Source organism: Cervus canadensis, chromosome 5 (assembly GCF_019320065.1).
Source record: "Cervus canadensis isolate Bull #8, Minnesota chromosome 5, ASM1932006v1, whole genome shotgun sequence".
Classification (NCBI taxonomy): Eukaryota; Metazoa; Chordata; class Mammalia; order Artiodactyla; family Cervidae; genus Cervus; species Cervus canadensis.
Window position 1 is genome coordinate 39,814,926 of NC_057390.1, and position 19,729 is coordinate 39,834,654.

The window sequence follows — 19,729 nt, forward strand, 5'->3', positions numbered from 1 at the left end:
AGGAATTTTGCCATCTGACATTCTTTCCCCAACTCACAACTCACAATGGTGTAGTACATCTCCACTCACACAAGGAGTATTGGATACACTGAGCCAAACCCTGTTAACAAAACAGTCCCCTGAAGGGCAATAATATTGTGCAGTGGTAATATCATCCCAATGCATTTTATCTTGTACATGAAATCTGGGCTAATTATCATTTTCTCATACAGTACATTTTAGACCATTGTGTTTTTGTGTCCCTTCCTAGTTCATTAAGCAAGGTTTTACAGCTCCTTCAGTAACAGGATTGCTATTGACACTTTCATTAGACCCATAATTCAAGTGCTTGTCTGCCTTCCAAATGGAAGCCTCTCAGTCCAGAACCACAATCTGGCCACCAACCGTATGTTGGCTTTTAGAACTGTCATAAATTCATCATCACGTTGAAGTTCTTGAAGGGTCAAAATCTGCTTTCTTGGTGAACTGTCTCCATCCAACAAACAGTCAATGTTTTCTCCAAGAATAGTCAGCCAAGCTTCTCTGTCACTCTCTGAAAACTCCTCCAGACAGTTCTCAGTATACTGAGACTGCAACACAGATACTAACCATTGTTCATATTTAAACATTAATTCCCTGTTTCATTCATTCATTCTGCTATTTCACCATTTAAGACCAATGTAGCCAGTATTATGGCAGATGCTGTAATGATTTAAAGATGTGTAAGCTGATTTTTGCCTTGGACTATCTTACAGTCTAATAAATGTATGTATAAATCATTATACGATTAAGTGGAATGTGAAAAATTTCACCACTATGTTGCTAGAAATTCGGATGGCTATACTTGTGGATAGCTGTGCTAAATAATGGCTATTGTCAGCACTATTTTCTCACCAATAGTTCAAATGGAAATAGCCAAGACTAGCCTAAGTAAAACTGCATATATGTATGGAATACACCACAGAATATAACTTGGGAACAGATGAACTTGGAAACAGTTGAAGTCCCCAGAAATGATTCTGATGGAATTTGGAGAAAAAGTGAGGCTGGACCAGAGACAGCCATTGCACTAGTGATCATGAAAAATAGTCTTTGTGTTTTTAAGTGTTTTGTTTTTCTCTCTGATGAGATTCAAGAAAAGATTTAATGTGACTATTGTATTTAATTTACAATAAAGTTTTTAGGAGTGCCTACTAGACAACAAATAATGTCTGTTTTTAATTTTTGAGGAAGTTACTATCTTGGATCTTCATGGCGATTAGGAAATCTGAGCCAACCTATGCAGCCTGTAGTCTGCAGAGGAAGCTTTCAATGGCTTCTCACTCTTTAACTGAACTTGCAATTGTAGACCATATATTTCAATGTATATTTAATTGTGCTTGATTTAAAAGGCTTCTAATTGGGTTCTTTGCTTTTGCCTTCTGGCCAATCATATCACAGGGGAAGTCTTGGGGTAGTTTTTACCTTCTTGATATCTTTGTCTTTAAGAAAAAAGAGTAAGAAATGGAAAAACAAAAATATAGTCTTTTCTTCAAGTTCTTTATTCAAGTACCTTTCTTCAACTCCTTTCTTGGTTTACTTAACGTTACATATATTAGATTACTTACCTTATTTGGTTTCTTCCAACCAAACTCATAGCTGGATTTCTGAAACAGAAAGTTCCTCTGCTAGAATGAACTCAATCCAGTAAGCAAAAGAAAGGTGCACAGGTGAACTCTATTGGTGATTGGGGTAACGTGACTTCATGTTGTAGTAATGCCGCTGTGGTGTTGGAAAATGACTTCAGTATCTTTCCCAGTGAATTTCACTCTGCTGCGTGTGTCTTCATAAACATGTCCACTCCTGTGATGGAGGTCAACGACAATGTAGGGTTTAGAAATTGTTGCTTGGAAATCACATCACTTAAATACCTGAATCTGTCCATCAGCCGTGCCATAGCTTATTCCAAGCCTGTGCAGAAGAGTGATTTGCAATCTCCTCGCTTTTCATTTCAAGTAGCATCACTCTCTATAAGCCAGATATTCAGGCCTCTTCAGAAGCCTCCAGGGTGAAGGACAAGTAAGAAGAAGCTTATCGAATCTTTCACAACTGTGGCTGGCTACACTGACTACATCAAACTTGTTCAACATCTTTCTCTGCTATTTTATTTTAAAATCACCGAGTCTTCTTTTCAAGTGATAAGTAATGGGAATTTTGCCACATAATTTCACAATCCCAATGGCTCTTTTGTGGTTCTATACATTAAGTTGATCACTGTGCAGGTTAAAAGCCTGGCCAGAATGACTGGGGTTGGTGGAGAGGACATAACACTGTTTTTTGCAGGTCTTTCCCCTTTGAGTTATCTTCTCTCATCGTCTATATGCTCAGGTTGCATAATTAAATTCTGTTTTTTTCTTCTTTTTCACTCCCAGGGACCTATCAATTTGGGCTCCTTCCAGAACTGAAAACTGGTTACAAATATGAAACAGATTTCACTACTGGACTTGAACTCCACATAAGAAAAAAAAAACCAAGAAGATCCTCAAAGATCCTCATCAAAGAATAGATGCCATGTGACTGGCAGGGATATCAAAGAGGTAAGAGGTAAATTTCTGATGAAAACATGTTTGCTCTGTGGTCAGGTAAATAGAAAATATGCTTCCAGGCTAAAGGTAGTGTTCTTCCTCAGCTAAGGGTCAAGGCAGGAAGGACCATTTCTAATTAGAAAAACACTGCATGATTCAGTCTCCCTTTCCTTTGGATCTGTCTGTCTAACAATTAATTATGGATATACTGCAGAATGCTAGATTCTTTCTAAGGACATCATTTGGGTGGGGAGGGGTATGCTTCATAAATGAAACATCCTCCACAAAAACACTCCCGGGGATATCTGACAATTTCTTGTGCTTCAGAAATCATGGAGCGCCATCTTGAAAACCTATGTCTGGGATGACAAGGAATCAAATCAGGGACAAGGGGCTCCAAAGCTCTCAATCCCTGTTTATCTTGATGTTGGGAAAGAAGGAAGGAAAGAAAGGAAGCAAGGAAAGGGAGGAAGGAAGAGGAAAGGAGGAATAGAAGGAAGGAGGGCAAAGAAGGAAGGAAGAGGGAAGGAGGGAGGAAGGGAGGAGGAAAGAAGGGTTGGAATTTCCAAAATATATTAATATAAAAATCATCTGAGGTACATATTTGCATTTTAGCTTTTCCTGGCATGAAAAAGGAGGGAAGGAAAACATATATGAATGAAGCAGTCTCAATCTTTTCTCTCTTCTGGCCTAAAACATAGTTTAGTGGCTTCATCTGTTCTGTCCGGAAGCATCTGTGAGTCACCAGATTCCTTTCTTAGGAATCTGAAGAATGGGGAAAGGACAGAAAGAAAAAAAAAAAAGTAATGGTGACCTATTCTCAAGAGGAAAGCAGTCAGCTTGAAACATAGCTCTGAAAGGAATTCAATCCCCCCAGAGGAAAAGAATAAAAGTGGGCAGGGCAGTATCTGAGGTGTGACTGTGAAAGAGTACACTTGGCCAGAATGGACCCTGAGGGTGGACTGGGTGGTGGGAGTGACTTGGAGAGAGATGATGGGATGGAGCAGTGAGCATGTGCACTCCCCACGTGGGCTGTTCAAGGGGATGAGCGGGGGTGGGGGGGCCGGGCAGGAGGAGGGTGTTAGAAAATAAGAGAAGTGGGAGGTGTTAGTTGTAAGTAGCATGGACTGTATTCTTGAATGTCCATTTCCTCAACGAATGAGTAAAAGGTGAGATCCCAAATTTTAGATGAAATGTCATTATGGGTCTGAATACATGGATGTAACCACTGATAAGGTTTCATCTTATCACACATCGTATCCCACCTTGGCAGTGGGATTCCTTTTAAAATAAATCATCATGCCTGCTCAATGTGCATGTGTCAGCCCAAGCACCAAATTTCCAGTCCTGTTTCTATGGCCTAGTTTGTAAAGAGCAGAGCTGGGAGGCAGATGTCCTGACCTTTAACCCTAGGTATGCATGCTCAGTCGCTCAGTCATGTTTGACTCTGCAACCCCATGGACTGTAGCCCACCAGGCTCCTTTGTCCATGGATTCTCCAGGCAAATATACCAGGGTGGGTTGCCATTTCCTTCTCCAGGGGACGTTCCCGGCCCAAGGATCAAACCCACGACTCTTGCATTGGCAGGCAGTTTCTTTACCACTAGCGCCACCCGGCATGCCTCTCGGGATAGCACTAACTAGTCATTCACCTAAGGAAATGATGTGAACTAGTTAAGGACATGGGAGTCATAGGTTTTGCACAAGTTACTTAATCTTTGCTAGGCATTATTTTTCATATCTATGATGTTGGAGCATTCAAAGAGTTCCCCTCATAGGGAATTTTAATGAAATTTTATATGTGATGCTTCACCGTTTTGAATTCAGTAAATATTAGCCACCTTTGTTAGAGTTGCTATTATTATTATGGGCTTCCTGATAGCTCAGCTGGTGAAGAATCCACCTGCAATTCAGGAGACCTGGGTTCGATCCCTGAGTTGGGAAGATCCCCTGGAGGAGGACGTGGCAATCTACTCCAGTATTCTTGCCTGGAGAATCCCCATGGACAGAGGAGCCTGGCAGGCTACAGTCCGTGGGGTCGCAAACAGTCAGACATGACTGAGTGACTAAGCACATTATTATTATCGGTAGTGATTGTATTACTCACTTCTGACCCTTAGTTTCCTTATCTTCAACATAGGAGAACAAGATAACATTTTCTCAGTGTTACCTTCCAGTTCTAAGAATGATTTATATAATTCCAGAGTTTAAGAACACCAGCCACAAGAAGCAGGTAGTGGTCAGTGAGACAACTCTTTTGCCCTAAATCTCTTAGAAATATTTGAGTTCTTTTAAAATAACACTCCCTGAAGAGGATCCAAGATTTTATTTAATGTGTGCTTCACCACTTTCAGTGTCTTGCTTAGTAATACTTCTACACTTACTAAGTAAGAAAAAAAAGAGTTTGAGCTTTTCTACTTTCATTTATGAACTAAATTCTACTCCAGCTATTTATGATTTAACCTGAATATATGGTGACAGTAGTTAGCAGTTATGTTTTTCCCCTAAGAACATAGATAACCTAAAAAGTGTATTTTCGTCTTTCTTTTCCTCTCCCCCTCCTTCACTTCCACCTTCTCTTCAAGATATTAAAATCATTTCTGTCATATGAAACAGATCATCTCTTTCAGACTTTGGAGGTATTTTTTTTTTTTTTCTTTTTACTTGATTTGCTTGGTAGCATCTTGCCCACAGAAATGTAGTACTGACAGAGTTGTTGACTGGTCCTAGAATATATCACAGTCCCTAAATACATGAAATTAGAAAAAAGAAATCAACATTGTTCTGAAAGGAAGGTAGTTAAAATTCAGAAAGAGAGATTCTTTAATTAACTTAATAAAATTACTAATGGAAGCATTTTAACTGCTAAATTTAATTTACTTGTCAAGATATCAGGCTACAAAGAGGAGGGAAGAGTAGGAACTCTGCTTTCCATTATGATGTACTCTATTATAGAATAAATTTGCTTAAAATGAAATTTATCACCAAAAGCCATCAATGACATCTTAATTTGGAACAGCCAGTTGAAAAGTAATTAGACTATGAAGCAATCAGTTCTAGTAAATCAGTGTTTCCCTTTACATAAACATACTTTTTTTTTTTTTTTCTATTTATATACAGGAAAGACTTTCAGGTAGTAAGCAGGCAATGATGCTGATTCTTTTGGCTGTTGGTGTTTTTACTTTACATTACCAACCTGTCAAAACAAAATGTTTTATGATGGGATTAAAAAATGTATAAGCATCTGATTTGATTTAGTGTTTATATTTATATGTTGAACTGAGGAGAGTTTGCTTATCACAGGGGTTTAAAAGATTTACATTTGTCTGCTTCTTACTTCCAAAATGCTTTCCAGATCCACAGGCAGCCCTGACACCTTACTTCAGTGAATGAGACTCGGTCAAAAAAAGTCAAAGAGTCCTGCTACTCCCCACAGGGTGCCTCATAAGTTATATAAATAAAGGTGGAGAGTGTGGTTGCTAATGAGACATGGAGGAGGATAGAGGTGGGAGTGGTTAAGAGGATCCTTTTGTTCAGTGTCTGTTGATCCCTCATTTAGAATCTCTCAAGATGTAACCAGCTTGCCTGGAAGTGTGTTTATTTGTTTATTAGTGTGAAAAGCTAATGAGGGGGATGGGTGAAACAAATAATTTATATTTCATCTGTTTTTGAAAAACCTACATGATTTAGCTAAGAGTTATCGAAATTCCATGTATCAAACAACTTTATATTAGGAAGCATTTTTCTGAATATATCTGTTCTGATCACCTTAGTTTGCCTCTGAAGAAGGCATCTTGATCTTCAATTTATAGACATGGAAATGGAGGCCCAGGGAAGTAAAGTGCCTGATGGAGATGGCAGAGGTAGTTAAAAGGGGACTGAGGCTGGAACAAGGGCTTTCTGGGCTCCTGGTACTTTTTCTACAACATCTGCTTTTGATGATGGAATCCCATCTGTTACATACTGAGGGGAAGAGGTGTGAGAAAAATAACTGGAGAAGATATCAATCACACAGCAAAATATTTATGAAGGACTTCATTCAGATTTTAGGGGAGTCACCATTGTCACCATCCTTGAAAAATCAGAGGGGATGATGAATTATACCAAAGAGAACATTAGCTCAGAAGGCAGAGACTACCTTGCAATGTCATGAGGGTGTTAGTGGGTGTTATTCTCCAGTGGGGGAGGATGGGGTGAGAGAGAAAAATAAAGGACAGTTTTATAGTGAGAAAAATAAGCTACACCTTGTTAGGAAGGCAGAAATGTGAGGAAGCCACTGAAACACAGTTCTGGGATCTCAGTTCAGTTCAGTCATTCAGTTGTGTACGACTCTTTGTGACCCCATGGACTGCAGCACACCAGGCTTCCCTGTCTATCTAGGATCTGCCAGCATGTAAATCACTCAACAGTACGCAAATGACCTCACCCTAATAGAGAAAAATCATTTTCATTCTCTCTACTGCCTATTTAGAAATGTGATCATTGATAACAACCCTACAAGGTATTATTTCTAGTTAAAAAACACACTAGGAGGCAATCTGATATGTATGATACAATGGGAGTAAGTATTATGATTCATAATTGGAGATAGGTGTGAAGTACCCCAAGACAATATCATAAAAGTGCAAAAGTCTTGGTTACTCTGTGGCAGCAAGAGAACTGGGCATTGTGGGGGCTATAGTGCCCCTCTGCCCTAGAATTCGAGTAAAAATGCAGTTTGTCATCCCCAATGACTGCTCAAATCCATGTATAATAAGACAATTGCCCTTGGAGTGGAGAAGGCAGGAACTATATAAAAATAGACAGAGCAACTTAAAGTTAGCAAAGAAAAGATAAGGAGCACAAAAGTGCGAAATGAGATATTGCTAGTAAAAGAGGTTAGATGGAGTAAGGAGGTCTTTTATAAATGTATCAAGGGGGAAAAAAGGAATCCTCAAGAGAAAAAAGACCAGTGAATAAATGAGAAGAGGAGGGCGTGAAATTAATGATGGCTGAGATATTGACCTCCTGCTTTAAGTCAGTTTTTAAGAGAAAAATGAGAAGAAAATTTGGACAGCTGGAAGGCAATAATGACTTTTAAAAATAGGTATCGACAAAGAGGATGAGGGGAAACTTAGAAAAAATTAAACATTGTGGCATATACAGATTGTAAATCTCAGATAATATGCTTCCTAGGGAGTTTAGATTCCCTGCCTACTAAACTAGGCACAGATATGGAAGAAGAACAATACAAATAACAAAAATGTCAGAAATCTCTCAAAACAAATGTGTTTCATACCACGATAGAAAAATGGTGGGGGTAGTTTGGGTGAATAAACACAGAACAGGATCTCTTAGCTGTGTAAATTTTGGACATATTTCATTTCACAATTTTTAGAAAATTGGGAAAATTTTTCTCTTTTATTCAGTGAGAAAGGAAATAAATCAAATAACCCATATAGCATGTGTGTATTGGGGATACATTAAAAGTTCAAGAAAGACTGTCATTGTCCTCTGAGAGAAGATCAGAAAAATGATGCAGTCTTCCAAATATTATGTAAGTATTGTTAGCATAATATATTTAATCAAATTAAATATTTAATCAAATTGAAATATTGATTAAATATGCACATAAAATTAGAAAATTCAGAGTACAGTAAAAAAAAAGAAAAAAGCATCTGAAAGGAAGTTTCAGATCCTAATACAGTTTTCATTTTAAATCCTCAAAATCCACCTACTGTTGAGAAAGTACTGGATACTGAGGATAATCATTTAGGGATGTTTTGTTGACGTTGTGCTCAGTGTTCAGTCACATCTTAGTTGTGCCCGACTCTTCTGTTACCTCGTGGACTGTAGCCTACCAGGCTCCTCTGTCCGTGGAATGTTCCAGGTGAGAACACTGGAGTGGGATGTCATTTCCTCCTCTAGGGGATCTTCCGACCCAGGGATCGAACTTGAGTCTCTTGTGTCTCCTGCATTGGCAGGCAGATTCTTGACCACTGTGCTACCTGAGAGACCCTTTGTTGACATTAGCCAATGCATTGATGTGGGATAAAGATACAATGCTAAGTATTGTCATTTCATATGAAGAGTGATTTACTGGAAGTGAATTCTTAAGGGAAGATACTGTCTTGGAATATTTGCCCCTGAACAGTTGCCTAGGCATTCCTACCTGATGGCCTATCTCGGTTGACAGATTTTGGCTTCCCTCATTTTCAGTGTTGTCTTTTTTTCTCATGTGTTTCTCTGCAACTGAAATCCCCTTGGGATGTGTGCTACACCATTGCTGCACTGTATTCCCTGGACCCACTTTGCAGGAACCCAGCAGCAGCTGCCCTCCAGCCACTTACAAGCATGAACCAAAGTGTGGTTCCTTTCCAAGCCAGCACCACAGTGAGGGAAGAGAGGCGGAGGCAGAAGTCATATGGAAAGACATGTGTCAGGGATGAGACTTGCCCTCCTCTGTGAGGAATGCCTGGAATTTAGGCACATGGCACAAAGTGGGGGTAGAGAACATTCCAGCATCTGCAGCTAGAGCTAGGTCTAGACACAGAGAAGTGTGTCTGCACAGGGAGCCAGGAAATGGATCTTTTCTGGTGGAGCAGATTCTCAAAAAGTGGCAGGTGTGCCTGAGATGTGATAGACATGTTTGTGATCTGAAAAGCTGGACACAAATCACAGCTCTGACTTTCAGGAAGGTCCTCTTGTATGTGTTATGATCGTAGTCTTTGTAAAATTGGATTCATTACTTGCCGGCAAGGCTGCCTTGTTGGCTGGTGATTCACGGGTTGAAGGGATTGTAGGATCAGCTTCCTGTTTCTCAGCCAATCCCCAGCTTTGCCTTCACTGAAGTTCTGACCCTCAGCAGCTACTTTTATTTCTAAGAGGGATTTGACTTCTGGGCATACTGCAATTAAATCATTTCCTTTCCCTAACTTATTGTTTAATGTCCCTTCCAAGATTTTTTTTAAGTAAGTTTAATGTTTTATACTGACTTTCAATATTTTATAACAATTGTTCCTACATGGGGTGGGAGGGAGATTGTCTGCTTCCTAGTTGGATTTTGACTGTGTTGTTAGGACAGGGAATTTATGCTGAGAAAAGGAGAGACTCCATTCCATATAGGGAATGATGGAGACTCTATTTCTGATGACTAGAATAGTGACAGATTGTAAGTGGGAAGTGGGTGGACACAACTGATTCTTTTACATAAATCAGACCCCAAATCCAATAAAGGATATCAGCCCTCCTCACTGAGAGTGGTTTTTAGGAGTGCTATTGAAGAAGGGAGGGAAGAAGGGAGGGTTAAAAAGGAAGGAAGAAAGGAAGTGAAAGAAAGGAGGGAGGAAGGCAGAAAATACCAAAGAGAAATAGATAGCAGCTCACATATATTTTAGGGACCCATTTTGAAGCTTTGTTGTGTTACTTGGGTATAAATGCCCACATAGGAAAGAGACCTTCATTTCATTTTTCCTTTCTTTTTCAGTTGCTCTTCTCTACATTCATGTATTTAAAACAACCTTCTTTAATTTACTTTTTTTTACCCTTCTTTATTGTAAGAACATCTGAAAAAAAATTTTTTTGGTTTGTTTTCACTGGAAGTTTTAGTGAACAGATTGTGCATAGAAAATTTTCTTTGAAGTCTTTTGTTTCTCAGTTCCTGTATTCTAGAACTCAGTCCCAAACTCCCCAGGAATCAAATTTGGATAATGTATCAATGTGCATATAGACAGAATTGAAAACTAACTGACTGAAAACTGAGATGCTGATAAGTAACAGATAATGGTAAAAAAATATCTTCCTCTTTGGAAGTTGGAACTAGTGTTACTTGGAATGAACAGTTACTTTCTCTTCTGGCTACTATATAAGTGTTTAAAAAAAGATTATTTTTGTATTTTCAGACAACTGAACCTTACTTATGTCTCACATGACTTGAAAAATAAAACTGTATTATTATTTAGTAAACAATAAATATAAGAATGCTACCTATCAAAACTTATAAGAATCAGCCAAAGTTATACACAGAGGTGAAGTAATAGCTTTGAATATTTCATTTCATTGGGGAAGTAAAGAAAAAATAATTAGAAATGAATTGAAAGTAAAACTCTAGAAATTAAATAATAAACAATGAGAAAGCAAGTAATAAAGATAAAAACAAAGAAAGAATCAGAAACCTTAAAATAGTAAAAATGATTCATTTTCTCTAGGTATTAGAAAAAATTGCTATATTTTATTTATGCAATGATATAATATTGATATGTATCATAAATTATATTTATGTATTATATGTAGCATATTTACATATACAACAATAAATTATTTACTAACTTATTTTCAAATTATTTTGTTGTTCACTCACTAAGTCATGTCCAATTCTTTGTTACCCCATGAACTGTAGCATGCTGGGCTCCTCTGTCCTCCACTGTTTTACTGATTGATCAAACCTTGTCAGTTTTAATAAAGTTTTAATAAAGAAAATTAGAAATGGAAGCATGAATTTTAGAATATATTCAGGGACAATAAAAATCATAAGAGAACTGTGCAAAGTTATGCTCCTATATGTTTGAAAACTTCAGTGAAATGAAAGTATTTGGAAAAATATAAATTACCAAAATTGTTTGAAAATAATTAGAAAAATATAATTAAAGCAGTAGATGAAACTCAGTAACTGAACACAGTTTTTAAAAGTGATTAGCTGGCTGATTCATGTCAATGTATGGCAAAAACCACTACAATATGGTAAAGTAATTAGCCTCCAACTAATAAAAATAAATGAAAAAAAAAGTGATTAGCGTATCAAAAGTATTAGTATTAAAACAAGTCCTGGAAACTTCTAAGGCCAGTTAATTTAAAATGGCTCCCAAATATAGAAAAATATTAAAAACTACTTAGTTATGGTGCTAGCATTACTCTGATACCACAAGTAGAGAAAAATAGTACTCTAATACAACAAAAAATCTTCAGACCTTCTCCACTTATAAATACAAAAATATTCCTATTATTAATCACCTTCTCATCATGGTTGATTGCTCAGTGTGCATTTGAGAAGGAGGTGAAGAGGTCATTGCATTTTTTATTATTTATCAGAAGGCTCCTCACTCCTGAAGAAGTGTCAGGCAGGTGGAATGGCTTCATCAATTCTGTGACAGGACAGAGGATCAGAGAAATGATTAGACAGAATGGGTTTGCCAGGAATGATTTGATTCTGGATCTATTTGCTTGAATATAGGGACTGGGGTTAAAGTCATGAAATTGTCAAGCTTAATTTTTTATTTTTTGCTTATACTATTTTTAAACTTACCATTTATGTCAGGGAATGATTATAAACTGGTGTTCTGTATCAAATCTCCAATATAAACAGTCCAGGTGCCAAGCACTGAGCATGATTCAAAGAGGTGAAATTAATTGCTACTTGCCATAAGCCTCGTGCACAGTGGGCATCACCACTGTAGTCGTTAGTGATCTGGCCAATCTTTCTACTCTGTGCCATTCTGACTTCACAGCTATCACTCTTCCCCCTGCACCCCAACACCCACCTCTCTCTTCATCCCTTTCTCCTGCCCCATCGCTCTTATTCTTTGTATTTTGGGAGGAGTTTGGTCAGCCAGCCCTTTGTCAAGAGAAACCTTAGTGGCACCCTCTTAGGAGAAAGCTGCCTTTAAGTGCCAGTCTTAATTTATGGGTAAGAGCCGCTACTGTACCTGTGTGAGGATCCCACGAGAGTTTCACTAAATGTGTCTCTGCCGATACCAATGACCGAAAGAGACCTTCCATTAACTTCTGAATTAGCCAAATGGGACAGAGCTTAATCTAATCTGTGTTATTTCATTTTCTAGGTTACTTGTTTTAAAGGAAAGAAAGTATACTCGTAGGTTGTCTAAAACCATCCTGGGAGATGTACATGGAAGGACTCCATCTAAACAGTATCGGCTTCTGAGAAAGCTGGGTGCATATGCCTGAGGGCCCAGTTAAGCTTGGCGGATGCCTTTCTCATAGTAGGCAAAGCAAATCCCTAACTCCAAAGAGCTTGGAGAGAAATTGCATATTAGTGAAAATGATGGGTGCTCGCACTGGAGTTTTAAGATGCTGTGGGTAAGGGACTTTTTCCTCTATTGATAGCTCCACCAGTGCCTCCTTGGAGCTGGTGGTCTTCACAGTGACTGTGATCTCTTCCCTTTGGTCTGGTATGACCAGTGCTAAGAGCAGCATAGCCATCTTCAGAAGCAGATTGGAAACTGATAGGCTGGAGCCAAAGGCTTCTCAGGAGGCAGCCTGGTGCAGCGGAGAAAGAACCAAACCAGCTGTCTGGAGACTGAGTTTCCTTCTCAGCTCAAGCATTAATTAGCTGGGTAACCTTGAACATAACTCCTTCTGAGTGGAGTATCTTTATCTGTTGAATGGGGGTAATACTATTTGCTCTGCATGTTTTCCAGATTATACTGATCAAAATAAGATAATGAATATGAAAGCATTCACAAACCATCAGCCCTGCATAAATTTTCATTGTTTCAAGTGTGATGGCACGTGGCATGGTCCAACAGGTTAGGGAGATCTTGTAGGTATCTTGGCAAAGCCTTTTTGACTCTCTAGGATTTTCATGAAAGCAAAATTTGCTGAACAGAGCTAGATACAATCAGCTCTCTCTTTTTATAGCCATGCTTCCCAACTGCCAACCCTATTCCTGGGACTGAGAAGTGTGCCAAGGTTAGAAGACTCAGACGTGGGGTGCGAGCCATAACTTCTAAATCAGTTCTGGCAGGGTGCCAGACCATCAGTTTGGAAAAGTGATTTGAGTGTTTTCCTGAGGACAAAGAATTACTTAGAGAGTACATCTTTCAAGAACACGTTATTGAAACTTGGAGAAAAAAAAAAAAAAAAGAGTTTTAAAATGTGAGAACACTAGTATTAAAGGCACTCTAAACCAATTATAGCATATTTACTTGGATTTCAATGGGGGGATACCCTTTTCATTATTTGCAAGCTTCAAGAACATTAGAAACACTTCGCTGAAGACAATGTAATAGCCAAATCTGAAGTAGGATGTTGTTTGTCCATTTAATCCACTTTCTTGCTTTTACCTCCTTTGCAAAAGCAGAAGAGCACTCAGGCGTTCTCAGAATGCACACTGTGTCCTGAGTAGGCCGTATGCCTTTGGGGACTCAGCACCCCTCGTCCCCTGAAGAAATGCATGCTTATTGTACTCACCCTAACCTGTGCTTCCGGGGAGATGCTGTGTGAGGAACCACGCTAGGGTCAGGGTTACACCCCTGAGCCCTTAGACCAGAAAGGCCCAGTGCTTATGCCTCATTCTACATACTTTAAGGATACTCTGTCCATGCCATGGATGAAGGATGGGGATGAGAGGCATGGAGGTGTGAAGGAGGCTTCTGGTCAGAGGTGCCCAGTATTCTGAAGATCTATTGTCCACAAGGCATTGACTACCTTTAGCTTACACAGAGCTTTGAGTTTTCGTGCCCTTTAGTCAGAGGATGGCCATCAGAGACAGAATATCCTCTTTTTCTGGTAAATTCACTGTATGGGTTTGAAATGAGTCTGAAGACCGTACAGTATGCTGTTGAGTCCCTGAATGTCTGTATACTTACTACTCAACATAAAATGAAGCTCTCTCCAGCTTCCTTTACTCAAATCACAAGAAACCCTTTCTCCAGTTTGTGTAACTTTACCCTGATGCTGGGAAAGATTAAAGGCAAAAGGAGAAGGGGGTGGCAGAGGATGAGATGGTTAGATGACATCACGGACTCAATGGACATGAATTTGAGCAAACTCCAGGAGACAGTGGAGGACAGGGAAGCCTGATGTGCTGTAGTCCTGGGGGGTCGCAAAAAGCCCGACCTAACTCAGAGACTGAACAACTTAATGTAAAACCTGTGCCAGCGTGACGTGTCATTTATGTTGATGGTGACTGGTTTTCTATCACGTTTAGTGCTACCTTCTTCAGAGTACAGCCTATAAAACAGGGGTGAAAGAGATGGGAAAACCTATCTACTGCTGGACTCCATGCTTTCGGAGCATAAAACTTGTCAGCTTGGGTCAGATGGTGCCTCCAACAGGACAAAAAAGGGGTGCAGTGGAGGCCACCTGCTGGCTCCTCTGAGGCAGCAAGGTCTGAGCAATGACCGATGAGTGCCTGCCTGGCACTGTGACAGGTACTGGGACAAAAATGAACTAAGCCCCTCTCCCTGCCTTTACAGCACTCAGGCTGCCTGGGGATGGACACTTAGAAGAGGTGGTTACAATTTCTCTCAATGGTTGCTAGGGAAGAGTAACTTCTGCGGGCTGAGGACGTATAGGAAGGAGCATGTTCCAAAGGAGGGAGTCGGCAAGGGTGACTTAGGGAAGATGAGAGTTGGACTGTGTTTTGGAAGTAAAGTCAGAGTTGCCCAGGGGCTGTAGGGAGGAAAAAATCACTCCAGACAAAAACGCAGTGGGTGTGTGGGCGTGAGGGCATGAGCAAATTGGGAAAGTCCAGTCATCTCCCAGGGCGTCCCAGGTGGCTCAGATAGTAAAGAATCCGCCTGCAGTGCGGCAGACCTGGGTTCAGTCCCTGGTTCAGGAAGACCCCCTGGAGAAGGGCATAGCTACCCACTCCAGTATTCTTACCTGGAGAGCTCCATGGAGAGAGGAGCCTGGCAGGCTACAGCCCGTGCATGTGTGCATGCTAAGTCGCTTCAGTCCTGTCCAACTCTTGTGACGCCTTGGACTGTAGCCTGCCAGGCTCCTCTGTCCATGGGGATTCTCCAGGCAAGAATACTGGGGTGGGATGCCATGGCCTCCTCCAGAGGATCTTCCCAACCCAGGGATCAAACCTGCGACTCTTATGTCTCCTGCGTTGGCAGGCAGGTGCTTTACCACTAGCGCCACCTGGGAAGCCTGGGCTACATTTTGTGGGATTGCAAAGAGTCCAATATGACTGAGCGACTAACATTTTCTTTCAGTCATCTCTCCCTCACCCCAGTGTGGGCCCGAAAGGTGGACAGGAGCCTGCTTTAGCGCCTCATGAGAGAGAACCGTAAAAACTGCTATAACATGGTGTGATTGATGCTATCATAGGGGCTTGAAGAGCATAAGATTATTGTCATGAGAAGGACAAAGACTATTGACATGAGAGGTGTGCTCTAAGCGTCTGGGAAGTCTCACAAAACCTCAAAATTAGCAACGGCTTACTGAACATTATAAAAATGGGGAGATATTAAAAATACAGTTTTCAGCCTTCAGTTAGCTTCTCTTGGTAACTCAGTTTGCTGCTTTCTGTGAAAAGTAGTATTTCCTTGTATTTATCCTAATAAATACATTCATTCAGCTTCAAGGGAGGGAGCAGAGTACAGGGAATGTGGGCAGACACATAGGAGGAAGATCCTGGACTTTGTGAATAATTTCCTATGGAACCAGTCCTATAAAAAATTATGAATTTAGTGCTGTGTCCATTTAGCTTTTGCCATTATAGACTGAAGACTCCTGTTTATCTCCTGCTCTTCCTTTTCACCTTTTTCAGCTTATCTCCTTCCTACTTAGTTGGCCTTCCCCTACTCCATCCTGTTCAACTTCCATGCATCCTAAGGATGCGAGAGGCGTGTTGCTCTGTCTAAGTGTCCTTCTTGCCAGCTGAGGGTCCTCATCTGGCCACCACCTTCTGAACCCTTGCCTTTCCATGGAACGTGGGCTCTGTGAAAACATAACCCAGAACAACATCTCATCCTGCAGTATGAACACAATACCCTTCCCTCTCTCAATGTCTCCTGAGGACAGTCAGCCCCTATCCCAGTTCTAGAAAATGTCCTGTAATATGTGGTTCCATGGAGCTGCTAAGAGTTCCCAGTTGCCTGTGCCTATGTAGTGGGATTGGGGGCCTCTCTCCCTCTTTCCTCTCATGACCTTCTTGGGTAAGCTGAGCCAGAAGAGCTTGAAAGCGCCCCTGTAGGAACTTGGTTCTGTGAGAATTCCTCAAACCCCTCAGATTAAATCAACTTCATTAGGCAAACACAGAGGTATCAAAAGCTCAAAAACTGAGTTTTTAGTGACCTGCTTTAAAAAGGGTGTGGACCTCACATATAAAAATACTGTTTCACTTCTCAGCTTTCCCAGGAATGTATGTATTATGCAAAATACGACACACCTGTGTAGTTTCCCAAGGCACCGGGCTCTGTGACTACTGAAAATAAACCTGGGAAAGATTTACCACACATGGGGATATTTGAAGCTAATTGGACACAAATAATTTTAATCTGCGGTATGATCCAAGTGAAGCTGTAAGTGAACTCTTATTTTAAGCCAAATCTCCCTCAAAGTGGCCCCACCAATTTTTTTTTTTTTCCCCTGCCACTGAAGAGCGTGCTCCTTCTCACCCTGTTAGATTCCACTAGCACGGATATTCTTTAAAAAACAGGTAGGCTTCTCCCGGCTATGTGGTTCTTCTTTGTCTGCCTGGTGCTGTTGAGGGGCAAAGGGCATTTGAAAGCATTGGTCTTCACATAATGCTACCACCTTGCTCTGAGCTTCTTCCATCACCACATGAAAGTTGCGGTTAAAAAACACACATCAAAGTGGGAGTCTCATTGAAAAGGCGAGCGCTGCCTGCTGGGATGGCATTCAGAGCCCGGGCTTTTGTTTCAGTGGCGACTCTCACTTTCCTCCACCAAGTTTCCTGTTAACTCGGGTGTGGGTTCTGACTCGCTCTTGATGATATTGGAGTGTGTGTTTGTGGCACTCACTTTTAATCAGTGCATTTGAGTTTCTGAAGTAAGAACTTCTTTCTCCGGCTAGTTGAAACTTTCCAGTGGAAGGAAGCATCGTGTTTGGCCAGATTTGAAATTAGCCTGGTGATGCAGTCTTAAATCTTGGCCCCCCAAATTTACAATACATTTCAGGAAGGGGTCTCTTTCCCCCTTTTTTTTTTGATGATTTGATAAGTATGATAAGGATGTTCTTCCTTTGGAGGGAGAGATGCTTGAAGAGGACTTTGGAAAGAGGCAAGTCTCTGCACCCACCCTGGTTCTCCCTGTCTTGAGCCTGCACATGTCACGCCGACCCCTGCCATCATGTGAGAGATTAACTAAGACAGCCGAGATGCTGTTCTGCAGCCAGTGGGCAAGGTCAGATGTTTGGGCTGGAGCAGTCTACACGACATACAGAGATTTACAAGTCTCTGAAAAGGTCACGCCTGCATGCTCAGCCTCTTCAGTCGTGTCTGACTCTTTGTGACCCTATGAACTGTAGCCCCCCAGACTCCTCTGTCCATGGGATTCTCCAGGCAAGAATACTGGAGGGGGTTGCCATGCCCTCCTCCAGGGGATCTTCCCAGCCCAGGGATCGAACCCGGATCTCCTGCGTTGCCGGTGGATTCTTTACCGCTGAGCCACTGGGTGATATTTTTTATAAGGGTTCCCAGCCAGCCACAGATGGTTATCAGAACCTCCACCTGCAAATCCTTGCAGAAGCCCATCATTTGTCCATCTTCAGTGTCCAGGATTCCAAACCATCATTTCCTTAAGTGTCAGCCAGAGCCCACGTTAGGTCTAGTTGTGAACAAGACTCAGCCTGCCTTCCCCACTCTTGCCGGTGGTTGTCCTCTTGTGCTGTCTTCATTTACCTTCATTCCCTTCTCACTCTGCAAACAAGACACGTTCTCAGTCTTGGAGGTGAAGCTGCTGCTGTGAGGGTACCCCAAACAGTGGGTACTCAGGTTACCCAAGTGGCTCAGGTCCCTCAGGTTAGATCAACCTCATTAGGCAAATCCAGAAGTTTCAGAAGTTCTGTTTACTCATCAAAAAACAGAGTTTTCAGCAACATGGTTTAATAAGGACTTTGAGTGCTGAGCTTAACTTGTCTACTGCTGTCCACAGTTCCTATCCTGAGCTCCCATTAGAATGGTACTTCCAGTCTTACACATTTTATCTACTGAACATTTATAAAGAATTAATGGTTGACAAATTAAAGAATTAAAGGAAAGAAGTCTACTGCTAGAAAGTCTTTGAAATCTACCCATTCTATTCCAACACTCTTATTTTACAAATGAAGAAAATGACTTCCTGGCTGCTTATGACTTTTGACCAAGTTGGTTTGGTGACAGAGCCAGAATTAGATTTCCCAGGGTCATCCTCCTGTGAATTTTTTTTTTTTTAAGCACAAAATATTTTCTGCATTTTAAGGGAGTCAAAATTGAAGTTCATATTGTGTGTGTGCATGTATACTCATTTGTTCAGTCATGTCTGATTCTTTGTGACCCTATGGACTGTAGCCTGCCAGGCTCCTCAGTCCATGGAATTCTCCAGGCAAGAATATGGAAATGGGTTGCTATTTCTTCCTCCAGGGTATCTTCCCGACCCAGTGATTGAACTCTAGTCTCCTGTGTATCCTGCATTGGCAGGCTAATTCTTTACCCCTGAGCCACCTGGGAAGCTCATGTTCAATGGCAGAGTTTAGCAAATCCTATTGAGGCATGAGCCATCAGATGGAGAGTTAATGTGCTGGTAGATGCAACAGCAGCTTCAAAATCCTCCCCGGAGACTGAAATTGGAAAGTATAGACTGACTGATCTCTTGCTCTGTCCCCAAGAAGTGGCATCCCTAGTACTTATTCTCCCTTTCTGTGATGGGATTGCCAGGGTTTGCCATGCTGGCTAAAGTCTCTGTTGTCTTCTATGAGAACTTTAAATCAAAAGTAGCTCCTGTCTTCAGTAGTTATTCTGCCTCATTAGAAAATTCATGGGTGTGTGCTGAATGAAGCAAGTAAGGGAGCATGAAGTTCTCCAGGAAAACCTGACTCTAGCTCCACCATATGCCCAGGTATGAACAAAGCCTGTCTGGCCTCATTTGGATTCCTTTCCTCATTGATTTTGCACAGACTTCTTTCTTTTAGTGATACCTCCATGAATGACTTATTTCCACTCTTGGGTAGCAGTTCCAACAAGAACAGCTGATTTCTACATATGGAAGAAAATGTCCTATTATAAAGTAAACTGGATTTGCAGTCTACCTTCTAGGAAGGCATGCTGCTTTCTTGAGAGACGAAAGTGTTCCTTTAAGATTTTTGTTGCTATTCCCAAGGCGAATTGTGCATGTAATGATCTTTCCATACACAGAGCGTTATAAAATGCAGTTTGCTGGATCCTCGAAACGTCTGCCAGGTGGTTGAAGCAAGTGGAGCATGGATGCTGAGTTAAAGAGGTGGGATCACTGTTCAGCATAGGAA

The 19,729-nt window shown here is 40.9% G+C and overlaps 1 long non-coding RNA gene across 1 annotated transcript in view; it reads left to right on the plus strand.

Moving 5' to 3' along the window:
* LOC122442596 overlaps positions 1 to 19,729 on the plus strand; it is a 455,537-nt gene that overhangs the window by 428,125 nt on the left and 7,683 nt on the right. The window contains exon 5 of the long non-coding RNA XR_006269670.1: positions 2,391 to 2,555. This is a non-coding gene — a long non-coding RNA (uncharacterized LOC122442596). The remainder of the gene's footprint in view (positions 1 to 2,390; positions 2,556 to 19,729) is intronic.